This window comes from Oncorhynchus kisutch, unplaced genomic scaffold (assembly GCF_002021735.2).
Source record: "Oncorhynchus kisutch isolate 150728-3 unplaced genomic scaffold, Okis_V2 scaffold3143, whole genome shotgun sequence".
NCBI lineage: Eukaryota > Metazoa > Chordata > Actinopteri > Salmoniformes > Salmonidae > Oncorhynchus > Oncorhynchus kisutch.
The window spans coordinates 1-18,599 of NW_022265088.1; the positions used below are offsets into that span (position 1 = coordinate 1).

Here is an 18,599-nt window from a genome sequence, read left to right on the forward strand (position 1 = left end):
GGCAGGAACCTATCAAAGCTGAACCTGTGTGAAGATGGTAAAGAAGCAGTTTCCCTTATGTCCTGTATAAATCCTTGCCCCTTGACCTTTCACACATGGGCCCACAGGCCCATGTATAATCACAGCATATTAGAATCTCTTTGAATTCTGCCATTGATGGAAGAATTCATTTAGTGCCTCCATATGAGGGTGCTCATATTTCAGCTCATGAAGGGATGCAAGCAGAGTTCCTTTGACCCTTACTTAGTGACCTTTTTAGAGGATATGCTTGTAACTGCAAAGATAAACATGGGAATCTGACTCTTGTCCCCCAACCCGCTGGGGACTGAAGAGTTCTCTCACCCAGCGAGCGGTGAAAAAACACTAGGTGCTGATAGTATGTTGTGTGTGTTAATGTGTGAGGGTTTCGGGCTTGGACAGGTGTGTAGCGGAGAAATCTACTTTAGTGTTCTCAAGTTATGACCTCCGGCATGGCACGCTGGTGGGAAAGGCTTAACGAGCCTTACCAGTGAAATGGTTATAATTCTGTTGGCCTCTTCTTGCCCAAGTCAACTAGTTTGTCCCTAAACTTGCCAAGCAGACACACTGTAAATACTGAAGGACATTGTTGCCATCACACCCCCTTTAAAAAAAGTTAGGCTGTACATGCAGCCACATACTGCCAATTTAACTTGTGGTCTTTGGTGTTGTGTCTAAACGTATTACAATTTCTGTCTTAATTTTGCAGGATTTTTTTAAAAGTCGAAGCTGTTCTGCTCCACTTCCTCTATAAATATTCAGTCTCACTGCCTGATGTCAGCTTGTGTTTAGACTTTATTGACCCCTATGAATATCTACGATAAGTAGATATTGTAATGTACACTATATGTGGTAAATACTCAGGGTGTATGGTAGGATATATGATACACATGATGCCATGAAGTAAACACTTTATGGCACCAGTGTTTTTCTGTGGAACATTTTTATTTACGTGTTTCTCTTCCACAGAAAAACTAGTGTGATTTAGTTAGCAGGCAAATTTTACTGAAAAATGTCAAACGAGTCACCCTTTACATGACCAGCATGCATACCTTCCAAAATGGAAATGTATTTTATGTTTTCACTCTAACATTCAAAAAGGCACATTTCAACAAACAAATGCTTAGTATTTGTATCATTGAGGTCCACGTTTGCACGGTTCAAATATGCAAAGGCCTCAACATTTCTATACGTTCCATATATTTCACTCGCTTAAACAGCCGTGTTTTTTTATTATTTCGCCTTAAGAAAAGGTACCTTATCATGGAGCTCAGCCTAGTGGGATGTGATGTGAAGTGGCTCTTCTGTGAGGTTATTGTTCACACAGAATCCCAGCAGCCACAGCATGTGTGCAGCACAGATCCACTGCCTGTCTCCACTGACATGACATCACCAGTCTTAGTACAATTGAACCCGGGCTGCAGAGCAGGCACTTGGCTGTTTATGGAAAATAGGCTGAAGGCCTTGTTTTCTAAAGCAGGCTCCTCAGTGACTTCAGAGCTACATGTTCCACAGAGAGGAAGAGAAAGACCATAGGCACATAGAAGAACCATGTTTCAGGCTGTTTCTAAAAACAAGTCGTTTTTTTGTCTTGTGGCTGGGATGAGTTGCCAGGAGAACATAAAATCAAAGTGTGTAATACTTTCCTCTCGGGTCTCTCTCAGGGCTTATGTCGCCTTGAAATAAGACAATGTGCTTCATGACCTAATAGCATAATACACTCTGGAATTGATACCAAAATCCTATTAGACTGAAATCTTCTTAGCATGACAAATGATGTCTTCTGTCACCATTTTTGGGGGGTCTTTTTGACCAGCACTGAATGTTCCCTTGCTTGCTCAGTAATCCTTGCTTGCTCACACACATGTCGCACACACTTCCAACTGGAATGTCACGATGACAGTTTTATCCAAATGAATTCCCCTGAAACCGTTTGACCTGGACAGTGCAATGAGTGTTTAATGAATGTATATATTGCTCTGTATCTGGGTGGCAGCCCTGTGATGTATGGTGGTGCAACAGCGGCCAATAGGCCAAATGCCAGACTTGCAGACTTTGTTTTGACTCTCATGCTCACTACAATATCAGCCCAGTGGGGAATCAAGGCCTCCAAGTCGCTACGTCAGTACTAATAGAGCAATAACACAATCATTTGGGGGGGATTTCTTTGCACTCATAAAGTTGTCCTATGGTATGAGAGATGCTCATATTGTATCTGACAGCAACAAGTCATTCAGTCTACGGTCAGGCATTCATTTTCATGTAGGACATTTTTATTACCTCATGACATGTTATCCTAATTTCATCCGACTTCTTTTATCCTCTACCCCTCACTTCAGACCTCACCTAAGAGCCTTTATGTCCGTCTTTGTCGTTCATTTCTAAAGAGATGTTTTCTTTTTCAGCCGGCTCTGCCAAGAGGAGAAGAAAGTCAGACAATTGCTGCAGCCACCTGAACTCCCTGTCTGCCATCAAGTATGCCATCGTGTCTCTATACATCCTGGTACTCCTGTGTATCCTTGGCCTCTGTTTAGCAGGTAAGTCAAATCACTTGAGTTACAAACTGGCTCTTTGTGAGTTTAAATGAACAACCACAGCGACCCTATCTGGGTAGTTAAAATAAGATAAAAGACTATATTGGACACTGTCAATGTTATTCTAGTTCCCAAGTGCTAAATGGTGGATATAACAATAATATCCTTGACATTTTTCCTTGTGGGATCAAATGTGATTGAAATCAATGATGTACACTGTCTGAAACGGGTATTCTGGTTGACTTGTGTTCAGATGTGTTCAGTTCTCAAGTTCTTCAAGTGAAATTCCAAATTGTTAGTACATCTGACTTCACTTGAGAACTCTGGTCTTCAGCCGTTTGCAACCAATGGCATCAGATTAAGATTAAGATTAAGAATGAATTGGTAAATGTATGGGTACTGTAACATTAAAACAGTTAGTCTGCCTGAGGTAATACATAAGGATTATACTTTGCAATTGTACTCCACTTTAAATTTAAGTAACTGTCTCATTCAGTATATGGAATCATGTAATTTGACACAGGCCTTTCCAACTCCTTCCATCAGGACCATAATTACTGAAGTTCTATAGGTTGAAATAGGCAACATTTCCATTCCCTGAATAATTCAGGCTGTTTTGAAGGCAAAGGATTGTCTGTCCCAGTACTAGATGGGTGTACCTAATAAACTGTCCACTGGGTGTATATTTATTGATTATGCAAATCCTATAAATTAAATTTGGTGCAATTAATTATCTTAATTTGTCAGATGAAATTCAATTTCAACAAAATAATGTTGCAGGAATGCTTTTTTCTAACAACGGCAACCATTTCAGAACAATTTGAGATGGTGGGTGTCATGGCTTGATGAGATGGTTCCGGAACGACTCTCCTGTCAAGCCGTGTCCAGAGCCTCTCCCCTCCTCAAGGATGTTTATAACGTGACTTGTCAGGGTTAGAACCAATACCCTGGTGACCTGCAACGCTGATATGTCAGACGTGGGCAACACCTTGGTGCTTTATTTAGACAAGAGCAGCAGGACTAACAGAATGGGGCTTGAACAGGGGAGTGATGTGAAGTTACTGTCTTGACAGGTCTTTCAAGACTAATGACCACTCTGGTGGGATGAATGCAAAACTGTGGAAAGTTTGAAGTTGGATTTATGTTCATGTGTTTTGTTGTCGTTTACACCGATTTTGAATTATACCATTGTTGCCTAGATTGATTAACACTAGCTGTGACCCCACTCCCCGAGGGTGTCTCAGGAAGAGTGGGATCTGCAAAAAAACACATTTCCAATTCCAACATGCGAATGAATTACACGCCTGTACATGTGTGAAATAGGACAAACGTAAGCACCAGTTTTGTTTTAGCTTTTTGATTGATTTGGAAAAATCCAAAGCATCTGAAAAGAATGAGGCTCTTGGTAGCCATGGCTGACAAATGAATAATGTTTCACTGGTAGATACTAGGTCTGTAGCCCAGTGAAACCCTGCAGTGTTTCCCTGTAAATCACACCTCTGCATTATTCGTAAAGGGGGAAAGTTCCCGGACACAGACTTAAGCGTTTGGGTTGGTGAACAGCGGGAATCTGAATGGATAAACTCTGTGTAATCTCTATGTAATTTGAAGCAGGCCATTCCAACTCCTTCTATCAGGACCATAATAACTGCAGTTCTATAGGTTGATACAGGCAAAGGCATTATTGAGACCGACATGCAATACCAGTGACATCATTTGAAAAGGAGCCTGAAAACTGTATGAGACAAACACTGTCATGGAGGTATTTAGTCATTTGTGGTTTAAATTTAAGCTAACTTAAAAACTAATCAAACAGAGCTCTCAGATAGTCCCTATAGAATGACATGTGGATCATTAGATGCTGAATGAGATTAACATAACATGAGGACCGCTGTGGAGGGGGAAATTACATAGTGATCCTGCCAAGTTTCCAGTGTGAACACGAACCAACACCCAGTGCACTTTTTAATCCACATTTGCCTTCATTCATATATATATACTTTGCGTTCATATGTGAATATTTATGACATCTCCCTATATGACCTGGGCTTCAATCTCCGAGCCAGCGCAAATATGCAGACCTGACATCTGAACCTTTAATCTATGCTTTTAGATAGATACTGTAAGAGAGAGGGGTCATATCACTCGATATTTCAGATGTACTCGTTGACCCATGCTGAGCGATTACATCTCTGTAAGGTCGGAGAAGGCACGGCAGGAATACAGAACTGAACCCTGTGGACTGTATCAGAGGATGCTCACACGCTTTCCGTAAACAACCTCTGTTGCTTTACCTCTGGCCACTGCACACTGACTCAGAATGGCTGTTGCAGCTGTTAAACAGTTGAACAGCTTACATACAGTACAATCAAAGAAATCTGCTGCTTAGTAGGATTAGCATAACTACACATTACTCGGGCCATCACAGTAACTATCACCCTCCTCCTCAGGAATTGAGATGGAATGGAAGTGCCAAGGACAGTAAGGAGGGACATATGGAGAGAATAGAGAATTGGGATACTGTATAACAGTCTAAAATCTCAGGGTTCAGCTTGGCAGAGCAGTGAAGTAAAACTGAAGCACTTGTTCTATGGCTACTTGACCTTAGCACGTGATGTTGAGAGTATATGAGAAGTGAGTGACCCAGCTAGTATTTAGGTTCCAGTGGGGACCTCCCTGATTAAGTCTGGCTCTCTCAGCTGCCTGAAAGTGTTCCAGTGAGTTTAACGACCTTTAGGATCCTTACTGTCTCTCATAGTTTTGATCCTCCATGTTTATGCGTAAAAGTAATGCACTTGTTCGACCAGTGTTTTTAGATGGGAAGGAACCGGTGCAGTCAAGAGGGAAAAGGCTGCAAAAAATAAATGAAATGCCAACCCAAAAACTGTATGTAGGATAGATGTGAAGGAGGATGTCACCGAGAGTTCATGCTTTTCTACTGTCAACAGCTGAGCGTGAAGAGAGGCAGCTTCCTATTCCAGGTACATAACTAATGTGTCATGTTAGAGTTGTTCTATTTCAATAGCTAAACAAATTGCAGCTGCTTTAAAAAAATGTTTTTAACTTGGCTACATTAGTCTGTATAAATGGCCCCCATGAATCATAATCAAGTGCCTAGTTAAGCTTCAGGCATTGGGAGCTATTACCCCCTTACAGTGGGTTCATGTTTCAAAGCGTGAAAACACCAGGATTTGCTGGTAATAACTGCTCTCCAAACCTTTTCCTGCATAGCCCTGTTCCAAATGCCTAAAAGTCATCTGGACAGTCTTTCTAAATATGAAATAAACCACATGGACCTGTTCAGATCATCTATTGTTTTGAAGGCTGACTAGTTGCCTATTCCTTGATACGGTCATAACCCACTGCGCACAGGCATCAGTTCAATGTGTACTTTTGATTTACATTTGGTTGAGTCTTCAACCTAATGTGAATTCAAGGTGAAATCAATCAAACATGTCACCATGTTATTGGATTTAGGTTAAAAGACAAAATGCACCTAAGTTGATGACTTTTTGCAAATCCAAGCAGTTCTCCACATTGATTCAATGTCATCACATCGATTGGTGGTTAAAGTCCTCTTCCTGTTTTGTTTACCGAGTTTCTTTCTGACAAGATATATGTTATGGTCTCGAATTTGGCCAAACTACGTCGGTATTTTACCTCCTGTTTTGGGCTCGGTGTGTCAATGTATGTATGTTTCTTACACGCTTAATTCAATTAAACAGTCACTTCTTTTTTTAACTTACCTCATTTAGCCAGCAGATTCCTAGTTTGAGAGAAACAGATTTGTTTGAAGCTGTAGGACAACGTTTTCCATAGGCCTGTCTGGCATACATTTGAAATATAAGAGATTTAAAAGAGCGTTGTTGGGCGTGTTTCAATGTTGTGCAAGCCCAGTTCCATGAACTAAACCTCATCCATCTGTGTAAATAGTTAAACAGAGGAGCACTGCTGAGAGAGAACATTCAACAGGAAAACCTTTCTGCTTTGTCATGAGTCATGACGGCCTCACCGTCACTTCTCCCCAGATGGTTATTAGTTGGAACGATGGCGACTTGATTTAGTTCTACAGGCTCAGCACCAGGTTAACATGCTCTGAGGCTACTTTATAAGGAACGCAGTCAGACCTGAGATTATATTGTTTTTTTTATGTCTAAGCAGTTTTGAGAGATCAAGATCAAGGCACCAATCGCTGTCCATGTTTTTATAGTCTTGGTAAAAACATATTGGTCCGTTCACTGATACCAGTGTCTAGTTATTTGCTTTTCTCAATCAGAGTTTTGCTATATTTAGGAGTCCCTATTCTTGGACCTTCCTCCCTGCTAGGCTGTCTGGATAGAGACTTACATCCTTATGTTGAGAGGAAATGACCTTTTATAGATATAGGCATCTACAGTATTTTACTGTAGACATACTGTAGACTTAGGCTATTGCTAATCATTGGCGTCCACAAACAATGTTTAGAAATGCCCTCCAACCCCTGTGTATTAATACATGTTATATGGCATGATTCTCTACCACAGGAACCGTTTCCTGTATGCCTCTGTTTCCCCTATACATTTGAGTAATGTTCTCCATTTGAATGTACTGTATGGAACCAGTCAAATTTGTGCACATTTTAACTTATGGCTTTTATCCCGAATTGGATCGTTGGAAAAGTTGAGGGCTGCTGATTTTCCTGACAAGTTGCTGGTTAGCATAAATGACCATAATACTGTAGGTTTCTGCAATGAAAAATCAGACCTACGATTTTGTTTTCCACTTAACTTGTTTTATTTATGACATGGCATTCCTTAGATGTTCTGCTTTTTGGGCTGGACCTCGACTCTGCATGGATGGTCAATTGAGCCGCTCCTCATAGCTCAAAGAGAACCTCAGTAGTACTACCACACCCAACTCTATGGTGCAAAATCTTTCTAGGTTTTAATATTTAATTGGTTTTATATGTGATTTTGAAGTCATATGATTGTAAAAGACCCGTGTGCTATTGAACTTCTCCTGCCTTTGCCGAAGTCATTTTGGACCAATGAAACCATCTTCCTTGTCTTCGGTATGATGTTTGCAGGATATGATCTGGACAGGGCGCTGGGGGCTTTCTTGGCCCAGTTTGTGTAAAGCAGTAAAGCTTCGTCCCAAACCTCTCTGCTTACTCTCAACCACACTGCTGGCCAACATAACCACAAACTGACAGATTAAAGGAAGGTCTGTGGTCTGATGCCAACCTTGTGGCGTTTTCATTATCTGTGACCAACTAGAAAGGCACTACTCAGCCAAATTATTAGAAGTGTAGGACTTGGGCGAGGCAGGAGACATTCAAATCCAGTCTGAGTTTTTGGGAAAATAATGAGAAGTTGAGCTTAACATAACCACAGACAAGGTTTTATGGTGTCTGAAGTTATTTATGACCATATTTACACATTTCATATAACATGATACAAGATTTTAAAAAGCATGAATCTATAACACATGTCATGCCCAGTTCACCCATAGAGTAACTTTCTCCTCATAGCTGAAAGAGAACATCAATTGAACTGCCACACCCAACTCTGAAAAACTATTGGGTTTTCGTGCACATTTGCAAGTTATTTCTTATTTTTACGTGTTTACGTTTGATATTAGTGAGAAGTGAACTTTTATATGCGCTTCATAAGCATTCCGAAGAAGACAAAGATTTTCCGCAAACACGTGTAGCTTGGCAACAGAGTTAAAGCCCTGGCTGGAACCCTCTCTAGTTTCCAAGTGCCCCTTTTTGCCCCAGTTTCCGTCCATTCTTCTTTGGAAAAGCCCCTCTAATGAACTTCTGAGCTGACATTCAGGCTCCTTTGTGCCGAACTCATTACAGACAAGGATGAACCCTTGGGTTCCCGTTGGATAAGTCCTGCTCCCTATAGGCTTACTAGGAAGTCATGAATGCTAAAAAGATGCCCATTCAGACAGAGAGCTAAACAGCATGTCAATTAACATTGTAGCCATAATTGGTCTGGCACGTTGCTGGACTGTGCACTTTGCCGTTCCTCACTGTTATAATGAGTTGTCCCCATGTGCTGAGTTCATTCCACGCAGAGAGCTTAGTCAGCTGTTCTATCAAAAATAGTCAGGGGTTAGTGACGAAAGGGCCGATAAGCTCTGACACAATATCTGGACTGGATGTTAATAATATCCTTTCATTAAAAAGTTCTGTTGGGAATTGTTGATTTGAATCTTAGTTTTTCGTTGGCTGTCGGTGGTCCCTCCTAACCGACCGGGACAAAACCCCTTCATGTCAAGAGGTTAATAGGATATAAACTATTCCACTTTCAAGGACCTCAAGTAGTTCACAACAGACAAGTTTTAGAAAAATGAACACCGGAAAACCAAAGCTCTGCCCGTCCAATAAACCAGCAGTGTCATTGATACAACTTTTCACAAATGACGACAGTGATTCTAGAAGTCTGCAGGAGAGGATTATAAATGTATATCACACTCGAATGTCGCAGCAGGCTACAAAATGAAACCTCTAAATGTTTCTCTGTTTTACAAAGGGGTAATTAAGCACAAGAGATTCCGAGGCCTCATGCTGAGCTGTGTTTTGTGTCTTGGCCGTCGTAGGGTTTCCAGCCTCAGTGATTATACTGCTGGGAAAACACACAATGCGTGATGGCTGCCATCAGGGGCTTGCATAGTTGTTACTTTCAAACAGTGTATGGGGAGTTGATGAGATGGCAAAGACAAATTAAACAAACTGTTGGAGAGCAAAAACCGTAGGGATTGTTTGTCTCATGTCCAAACCCCAGGTTATAGATAGTAAAGTTACATGAGCCTGGTATCGGTTTGTGTTGACTCTACAGTAAACCTCTGAGATCAACATCATGGCCTTCTTTTGTGGCTGTAAAAGTTGTTTTGAAACATTCTTATAAAAATAGTGTTTAGTCTAGGGAAACGAACGTTCGAAGAGGGAAATTTCATCTGTCTCATTACTTGGTTTACCAGTGGTTCAAAGTTGTTTGCCTCAATGCTTCTTCAAGGTACAGCACCTCATAAAACTGTAGTGTTGACAAACCTGCAGGCAATGACGTAGATAATACCCTCCCTCCCTGAACGTCAGAAGTAGTAATGAATAGATGCAGAGATAAGCTCAGATGAATTGAGAGAGAATACTCTCATTTAGGTTTCCTTAGGCACAAGATATTTTCAATTTCCATAGTGAAAGCCCTCGGGAGAGAGCGAGAACAGGTGCTTTCTACCTCAGGGGCTTCAGGGAAAAGCTCCCCCTGTGGTCCTAGAATACATCACTTCAACCAGCCAACCCCCCTTTCAGCAGGACTTGGCTTTGATCCCTCTCACACCAGAGAAAGTGAAGCAGAATCAAACAAAAGCCTGGGTTCTATATTCCAGCAGCGAGGTTTCAGATAGCTGGTTGAAATACCATTCCACACATCCCGAGCTAGCTACAGCCTGCTGGTCAGGTCTGACCTTCTCATTGTCCAGCAGACAGTCCCTTCATGGCCACCCCTGGATCACATGGTCCAGATAGAGTTGGTTAACTCCCTGTCTGGGACACTGACTGATCTATGTAATCCACAGCAGTTTAGCGCACATACCATCCAAACGACCCCACACTCCTCAATTACGCATTCAATCCCATAGGCTTCTGGGTAAGAAAGGTTGTTCTGGGAACAGGACTAAGTCGAGCCTTTGTCTTGTCCAGACAATATGAATAATGGATTTTCACTGATGTGAAACAAAACAGATTTAACCTCCCATAATTGTATTATTCCACCTGGAAAATGTCAAGGTCTCTCTATAGTTCTCAAACAGCTCTAGTTGCTCGGACAGTTCAGTAGTGTGCCCAGATGAGATTTCTCCCTTCATAGCAGATGTCCACTTGAGTACCTGACTCTCTGTTTGGGGTATTACATTCAGAGGTTGCCATCACAACATTGAACTACTTGATGTGTATCCACCACAAACAGAACTCACACCGTGGGGATAGATGGCATACTGGAAGCACAGGCAGCTGTTTTTGATCTGCTCACATCCTCCCCCACAAACAGCTCAAATGTACATCAATTTGACTGGTGGACATAACGAATAGCTAGTAGACAGTATCAGAGTCAACATTCAAGTGACACACTGGCTTTTAGCATAGTTGGTGAAGGCCAATGTAAACCAAGCATGGGCCATGTTTTTAGACTCTGAAGACCACTTGGGCACACAGAGGAACTTTTATCATTAATTAAAGCTCCAGGGTGGGGAAGGGTTTAATGGCATCGAACACTGCGATTAGAGAATGTTTATTATTAGATATTAAAGTTGGACGACAGAAGGATTTTTGTCCTGGGAGAGGTTGCTAATTTCAACAGGAACGCTTAGTCAAAGGTCAATATGAACGGTTGACCCAAAAAGGATTTCTCCAGTTGTAATGACAGAACTGAGAGTCAGGAAGCAAGTGCAGGTGAAACATTTAATAAAACAACAAAACCAGTAACGAGCCAATTACATAAGGCTACACGCCGGTACACAGGAACAATACCAACTGGTGAGAAAACATAAGGGAGTGACATAAAGGGGAGGAAATTAAGGTAATGAAGTTCAGGTGTGAATCATAATGATTAACAGGTGCGCGTAATAATGAGTGCCAGGTGTGTGTAATGATGAATCCCAGGACGGGGGGTTAGTATTCTGGCGACGTCGTACGCCAGAGGGAAGGAGCAGGAGAAGATGTGACACCAGTGGAATATTAATCTTGACTCAGGCGTCCAATATCGCTGTTTGTTGGGGCAAGACAGTCCAAAATAAATTACGCCTGTATACATTTCCGTGGCCACCTCAGCAAATTCAGCAGGCCCTTTTAATAACCTTATTGAAAACCCTGAGAGGCCTAAACGGCCAGCTTAGCATCTATGGCTACAGGGTCAGGTCCGTACATGCACTGTGCAGTATACAGAGTCAATCCGATGAGACTCTTTTTCCTGACCTCCCCACCACTTTTACTGCAGCCTGAATACAAGTTAATGCCCTGTTTAATGTGCGCGTGACTCCGAGAGCAGAACACATACTGAAATGTGTTCCAGATGACAGTCATGTCACAGCCTACACACTCTGATGTGCTAAAAAAAAGAGTGACTTGGCACCCTGTGACAGCGCTCTGTGCTGCTCTCTGCTCTAAGCGCCGAGAGGAGCACTCAGCAACACTGACGAGGCCCTGACACGCATTCCCAGAACGAAATGACGCCACTGACTCACTGCTTTCAAAATTGGCTCTCGGAGGAATGCGGCTCTAATAGTCCTCTCTGTGCATCTTCTTGACAGTGGCACTGTGAAGTGGACGCAGATGGAGCCAGCCCAGCGAGCCACCATGTAAATGTCATGTCAGTTTGTGCGCCCCATGGCTCACATTAAGTTGTTCAACTGTAAGAGCCTGGTTGTATCTGTATGTTTTCTCTCAAAGCCCTTTAACAATCTGAGATCCCTTTGATTTGAGAGTGGGCTGCTTCTTGGCCAGTCTGTGACACTGTGGATGAAAGAGCCGAGCTGGTCTGAGCCGGATCTAGGATGGACGTCTCTGGCCTCCACTCCCAGAGACAATGGTCCTATTGTGGGGTGGGTGTGCTGGCTGAGCCCTAGGGCTGGGTGTGCCACCATGGATCCAGCATGGGAGTGCAGGCCTGGGTGATAACGTAGTGGTACAGGTTTCTACTGGGCTCTGGCCTGGTGTCTCCTCAAACATTCTGTGACACTGTCCACCTCAGAAAACAAGAGCGCTGTTGTAGGCCTATTGTGTCTCTGCCAAGACATGGCCAGACCAGAGCTCCAGAGCATTGCTGGGTGGACAAGGTTGATGATTCTCCCCAGAGAGCCCTTTCGTGATGTCTAAAACACCCAGACCTGTGCATGAGATTGTAACTAATCTGCATTGTTGTCTGTCACTGGGAGAGAATACTTTCTCATATGCAATGAGCGACGACGGAGAAAGAATTTGTAATGATTTCATCAGGTGCAAGATCATCTGTAAATCAGCTTATTGGTAGCTAGACACTGTCAGAAGTATACTCATATTCCAGTTCTTTCAGTACATGACTCATATAGGATAAATTATGTTGAACATATCTGAATGTGATATATAATTTGTTTTGTTAATGGCAGAGCCTATGCAGAACCCAGAACCAGTCAGAGACATAACAGATAAATGTGAGGACAGGGAGCCATAACTGTCAGGGCTGATAGATGGACCTTTAAACTTCCCCAGATTCAGGTTAACCTGCTCTGTCCAGATGCACTGTTTGTCTGTCTGGAGCATGAACACTGTCAGCACCTGCCCTGTCCTGCCCTGCACAGTGTCTTTCTCTATCAGGGTGATTCACTTAAATGCATGCCTCTAAGCCCTAACCCTTCTTCTGAAGGGCCCTTGACCTTGGGTCAGAGGAGGAGAATGGTAACAAGTAAGACCGAGAAACAGCTGTTGGGGTTGCTTTGATGTGGGTAATTGAATGTTTCTTAATAAAGACTCTACATATGGATGTACAGTGGAACATAGACTCACCGGACAGCTTATTAGGTACACCGTCCGTTTATGAAAATGGTTAACTCCTACAGTGACAGTGAGTCACGTGGCCATGGCTTGCTATATAAAGCAGGCAGACAGGCATCAAGGCATTCAGTTACTGTTCGATTAAATGTTAGACTGGGCAAAACGAGTGACCTAAGCAACTTTGAGTGTGGTATGATTGTGGTGCCAGGCACGCCGGATCCAGGTACCTAAAAACACCTACCCTCCTGGGCTTTTCACGCACAACAGTGTCTAGGGTTTACCGAGAATGGTGCAACAAACCCCAAAAAATCCAGTCAGCGGCAGTCCTGTGGGCGAAAACAGCTTGTTGATGAGAGAGGTCGAAGGAGAAGGGCAAAAATCATGCAAGCTAACAAGCGGGCCACAAACAGACAAACAATGACGCAGTACAACTGTGGTGTGCAGAACGACATCTCGAAACACACACCTCGTTGATCCTTGTCACGGTTGGGCTACTGGGTTTCACTTCTATCAGCTAAAAACAAGGAGCCGCTCCAGTGGTCACGTGATCACCAACACTGGTGTAGAAGGAGTGGAAAAACATTGCCTGGTCCGACAAATCCCAATTCCTGTTGTGTCGTGCTGATGGCAGAGTCAGATTCTGGTGTAAGCAGCACGAGTCCATTTACCCATCCTTCCTGGTGTCAACGGTACAGGCTGATGCCATCTTGTCTGCATGGACCAACATCGCTGTGGAACGTTTCAAACTTGTAGAATTCATGTGTTTACCTTATATTCACATTGAACTGTAGGCTGTATATTTTGAAGTATTAGATTCATGCTGTAATATGATGGAGATATTTTACCTGGTCGTAGGTTAAGGTTCCCTTTAACTTATTCAATTGTATATTCTGTGATGGATACCTTCATATATTTGCGCCCTTCCTCTAGGCACGTTCAGATAGAGATGAGAAAAACCTCCTTGACTGCATTACTACTTTGGTACACTGAGTATACCAAACATTAGGAACACCTTTTGCTCTCAAAACAGCTTCAGTTTGTCGGGGCATGAACTTAACAAGGTGTCGAAAGCATTCCACAGGGATGCTGTCCCATGTTGACTCTAATGCTTCCCACAGTTGTGTCAAGTTGGCTGGATGTCCTTTGGGTGGTGGCCAATTCTTGATACACACGGGAAACTGTTGAGTGTGAAAACCCCAGCAATGTTGCAGTTCTTGGCACAAACCAGTACACCTACTACCATACCCCATTCAAAGGCACTTAAATCCTTCGTCTTGCCCATTCACCCTCTGATGGCGCACACACACAATCCATGTCTCAATCGTCTCAAGACTTAAAAATCCTCTTCTAACCTGTCTCCACCCATTTATCTAAATCGTTTGAAGTGGATTTAACAAGTCACATCAATAAGGGATCATAGCTTTGATCTGGATTCACCTGGTCAGTCTATTTCATGGAAAGAGCAGGTGTTCTTAATGTTTTGTATACTCTGTGTATTTTGTAATGGTTGTCATGCATGTCTGTATGTGGTACGCACTGGGAAATATCCCACTATGAATGAATATCACACATCCTCAGGGTATTTCTTATAAAAGGCTGATTGACAGAGACAGTAGAGGAATGCATTGCAAATGATAATATTGGCAGTTTAATGGTTCGATGAGATTTACTTCATCCACGAGAAGATTCCAGCTGCAGGAATGTAAGCAGTTGTCCAGTGATACAGAACTCAACATCACACTACCAGTCGGTACACCACCCTGCACCTTAGACACTGCTGCCCAACAGTATGTACATAGTCATTGAACACTGGTCACTATAATAATGTTCACATACCGTTTACCAGCTTCATATGTATATACTGTTTTCTAGTCAAGGCTCATCCTATATAACTACTGCTGAACACACCTTTTCTATCCATATACTGTCCATAATGTCTATACACAACATCATATACTGTATATATATATATATATATATATAAATATATATATATTTATATTCCGGACTCTGACATTGCTCATTCTAATATTTCTATATTGCTTAATTTTGGGGATTTGAGTGTATTGTTAGGTATTACTGCACTGTTGGAGCTAGGAACATAAGTATTTCGCTACACCCGCAATAACATCTGCTAAATATGTGTATGCGACAAATAAAATGTGATTTGATTTGATAACACAATGAAGCAATGTATCACTCATCCTTGTGTACACGATTTTTGTAGGATATAGCTTAACTTGTCTAACTTGAACGTCTAACTTGAACTTTAGATAAGTGTGTTATGATCTTGATGTATTATTGATAGAGTGCGGTCTAACATTAACTGGTACACTCTGTAAATTGGATGTTTGACGTATTTAAACTCTTAAAATACCAAATATCAGTGACAAGTTTTGTTTAACTTTTGAATTTCAGCAGAACACCCAAGGCCAAAAAGAGAGACATGAGCCACATCAGACAGTAATGTTAGAATATTGCGCCATAACATGTTTAGAGTTTCAGGCACTGTTGTAATCTATCCCCTCAACGAATGCCCATTCAGGGAGAGATTCAGTGATCCTCTGAGAGCTAGATGGAGAGACTAGTGGGCCAAGCCGCTCAGTTTGAGGCTGCTCTCTCTCTGTTCGAGAACAAATGAGTCACAGCGGGCTGTGGCGATCGCCTTCCTCACACTTGGTATGTGTAGTCCATTAGGCCGGTTCCAGACCAGCTCTGGGTGTGGGGCCCTAAACCTCATCAGCCCCAACCTCAGCCCCCTTTGGTCATTTGAGCCTCTGAGTGCACACAGGCGCTATGAGCCTGGCAAACTGTCAAATTGCCACTACTCCTTTTCGAAAACCTGTATATTGTTTGGACTTTTCTCAGAGACAGGAATGAGGACCATGCTTAAAGCAGGTTGTCCATGGATAGTTAGCAATGCAAGTACCCCCTTCCCCCTCTACTGACCTTCCTCGGGAGTTGAAGCCCTAGTCGCCCCAGACTCATGGTTCTCCAGGGACTAGTCAACTTTATCTGTCTAATCATAGTGGTTATGTTATTGTTAGTTCCAGGTCATTTGGTGATACCCACCATAGCTCGTTATGGGTTCTATATTTTGGTTTTATATTTACAGTACATTCACTGGTAGAGGAGGTGTGTAACTGAAAAAACATGTGGTTGTTTATTGAGGTATTGATGTTATTCTTTTACAAGAGGATGTCAGTTCTTATTGAGAATAACACACTTCCACGAGGTCAAAAGTCCCCTGCATACTGAACTCCTGGGATTTTTTACTGAACTCCTCAATTTTTTTGAAGAGGCTTGTTAAGAGGCAAAACAGTGGATAATCAGGAACCTGGGTGTGGGGATGTGAAATCCTAAAACAGGAAAAGGAGAGGCGCATGGCCTGTATGTTTCAGACTCCTGTTTTTTTTAAACTAGTTTGAGAGTAAACAGCTGACCAGCACCTGGTCCTAGAGATGCTCTTGCACAGTAAGATCCTGTAAAACCCTATGATGCACCAGAACATTGAGGACTCTGGGAATAACAGGTCTGCCACCACACTCTCACAGGGGATGTTTTACACATTGACTCTCCATATCTTTTACAGATTCCGCAGTCCTCATGGTAGGTAGTCTAGTGGTGGATTGGGGTTATTGACCTCACCTGCTGGCTGTTTCCATGAGCAGTCCAGTTTACTGGTCGCCACACATCTATTTGCAATTTTGTTTGGCTCTGGTGCGCAGGTACATTTTGCATGGGCGATGTTGAAATGTATACATTAGATTTTCTCCCAGTGCATTGCTTGAGACTTAATTGGGCTCCCAGATGCTTGGAAACTGAAATACATGAGTAGGAGCAATAGAAAAATAGGAGTCTTTGTGCATTTTGGAGCATTTCAAGGAATGTGTCTGTTTTCTTGCAACTGGCCTTCGGTAGAGCAGGTCACGCCAAGAGCCTCAATGTGTTACCAGAGACTTCGGTGTCACCCAGGATGAGTGATTGAATGCTAAATGAGTGCAGACCTTCACCAACTCTATATTCACCCGAGTCTAGTTCAGGAACCCACATCTCTCTCCTCTTAATTTATCCTGTTGGGAAACAAATCCATCTGTTTCGGTTTTGTGGTTTTTGCCAGTCAGTGAATTCCCGATGAATAACAATTAGGCTTATCTTCGTGTGGATATAACATACTGTACGATGGACTGTCATTTTGGAAATGTGCACAACATAAAATGACAAGGAATATAAAGTCCCTTTTGTGCAGCCATGTAGGCAACATGTCCCTCATATTGAAATAATTCATTTAGTTCTGGCCCACAACACACACATAGGCAACAATGTTATAATAGCTGTGGACAGGGATGAGAGGGGTTCTGAGCATCTGTGCTGGGAAATAGCAATTTCCATCCATTTCTCCAACATTCTCCTTTTCTCTCATTGAGCAACATTACATTACATTGAAAGTATAACAGAGGATGTTGTCATTGCAGAGCTGAGAGGATTTGGTTTCAACATACTGTATCTATCTGGCTGATTGCACTGTTACCAAAAACTTCCCTCCAACAGAACCTAAACTTTAAAGGCCCAATGCAGCTGTTTTTATATCAATGTCAAATCATTTATGTGTAACAATTAAGATCCTTACTGTAATAGTTTTCCATTAAAATTGTAAAAAATAAGAAACACAATGGCTTTTGTGGGAGGGGGAGTGCACCTGAAAACTGAAAACTAGCTGTAATTGGCAGATAGGTTTGGAACTCTCTTTCTTATTGGTCTATTAACTTATTTAGGCAAGCCGAAACTCCACCCATTCAAACCAAGCTGATTAGAAGATCATGTAGATTGTATTTTCAACCAGCAAATGTCAGGAAATAACATTGATCCAATTTTTTCACACTTTACTCTAGTAAGCATTCTTCATCTTTAGTGTTTCTATGTAGGTGTTGTAAAATCCCCTCTTTCTCCTCTCTCCATGTGTCCTCCTCAGTGTCCAGGTCTCAGATGTCCTCAGAGAAGCAGGAGGCACTGATGGAGAACATGACCCGTATGGGGGACCGCTCCCGGGAGCTCCAGCAGTCCCTGGGCGACATCTCCTCTCAGGCAAACCTCCTGGAGAAAATCTGGAAGCTGGAGAACCTGTTCCAGAACCACAGCGAGTCCTTACAGCAGCTGGGCCGGGCATTTCACGGCCTGGAGAGGGACATCAGGGATCTGCAGGGCCACTCCCAGTTGACAGACAGTGCAGTGGAGCAGCTGGGGGGCCGTGTCTCTACCCTGAACCAATCGTCCCAGAGGAACGTGAGTGGGCTGAGCAACCTGCTGGCCCAGGCCTCTGTCTCGCTGCACGACCACGACCTACTGCTGAAGAGCGCAGCGGATCAGGTGGACCAGCTCAAGGAGAGGCTTGAGGAGGTGGGCTGGACGGTGGACGCGGTCAACCACACATTCACGAGTGACATCAGCATCCATCACCTGAAGATCCAGGACCTGCAGGTGCAGATCAGCAATGTGAGCCAGGACACACTGTACATTAGGGAGACACAGGTGCAAAT

The 18,599-nt window shown here is 42.8% G+C and overlaps 1 pseudogene; it reads left to right on the plus strand.

Annotated features, from left to right (window-relative positions):
• Window positions 1–6: 6 nt before the first annotated feature.
• LOC116371372 (scavenger receptor class A member 5 pseudogene) lies at window positions 7–18,591 on the plus strand (annotated as a pseudogene).
• Window positions 18,592–18,599: the final 8 nt, after the last annotated feature.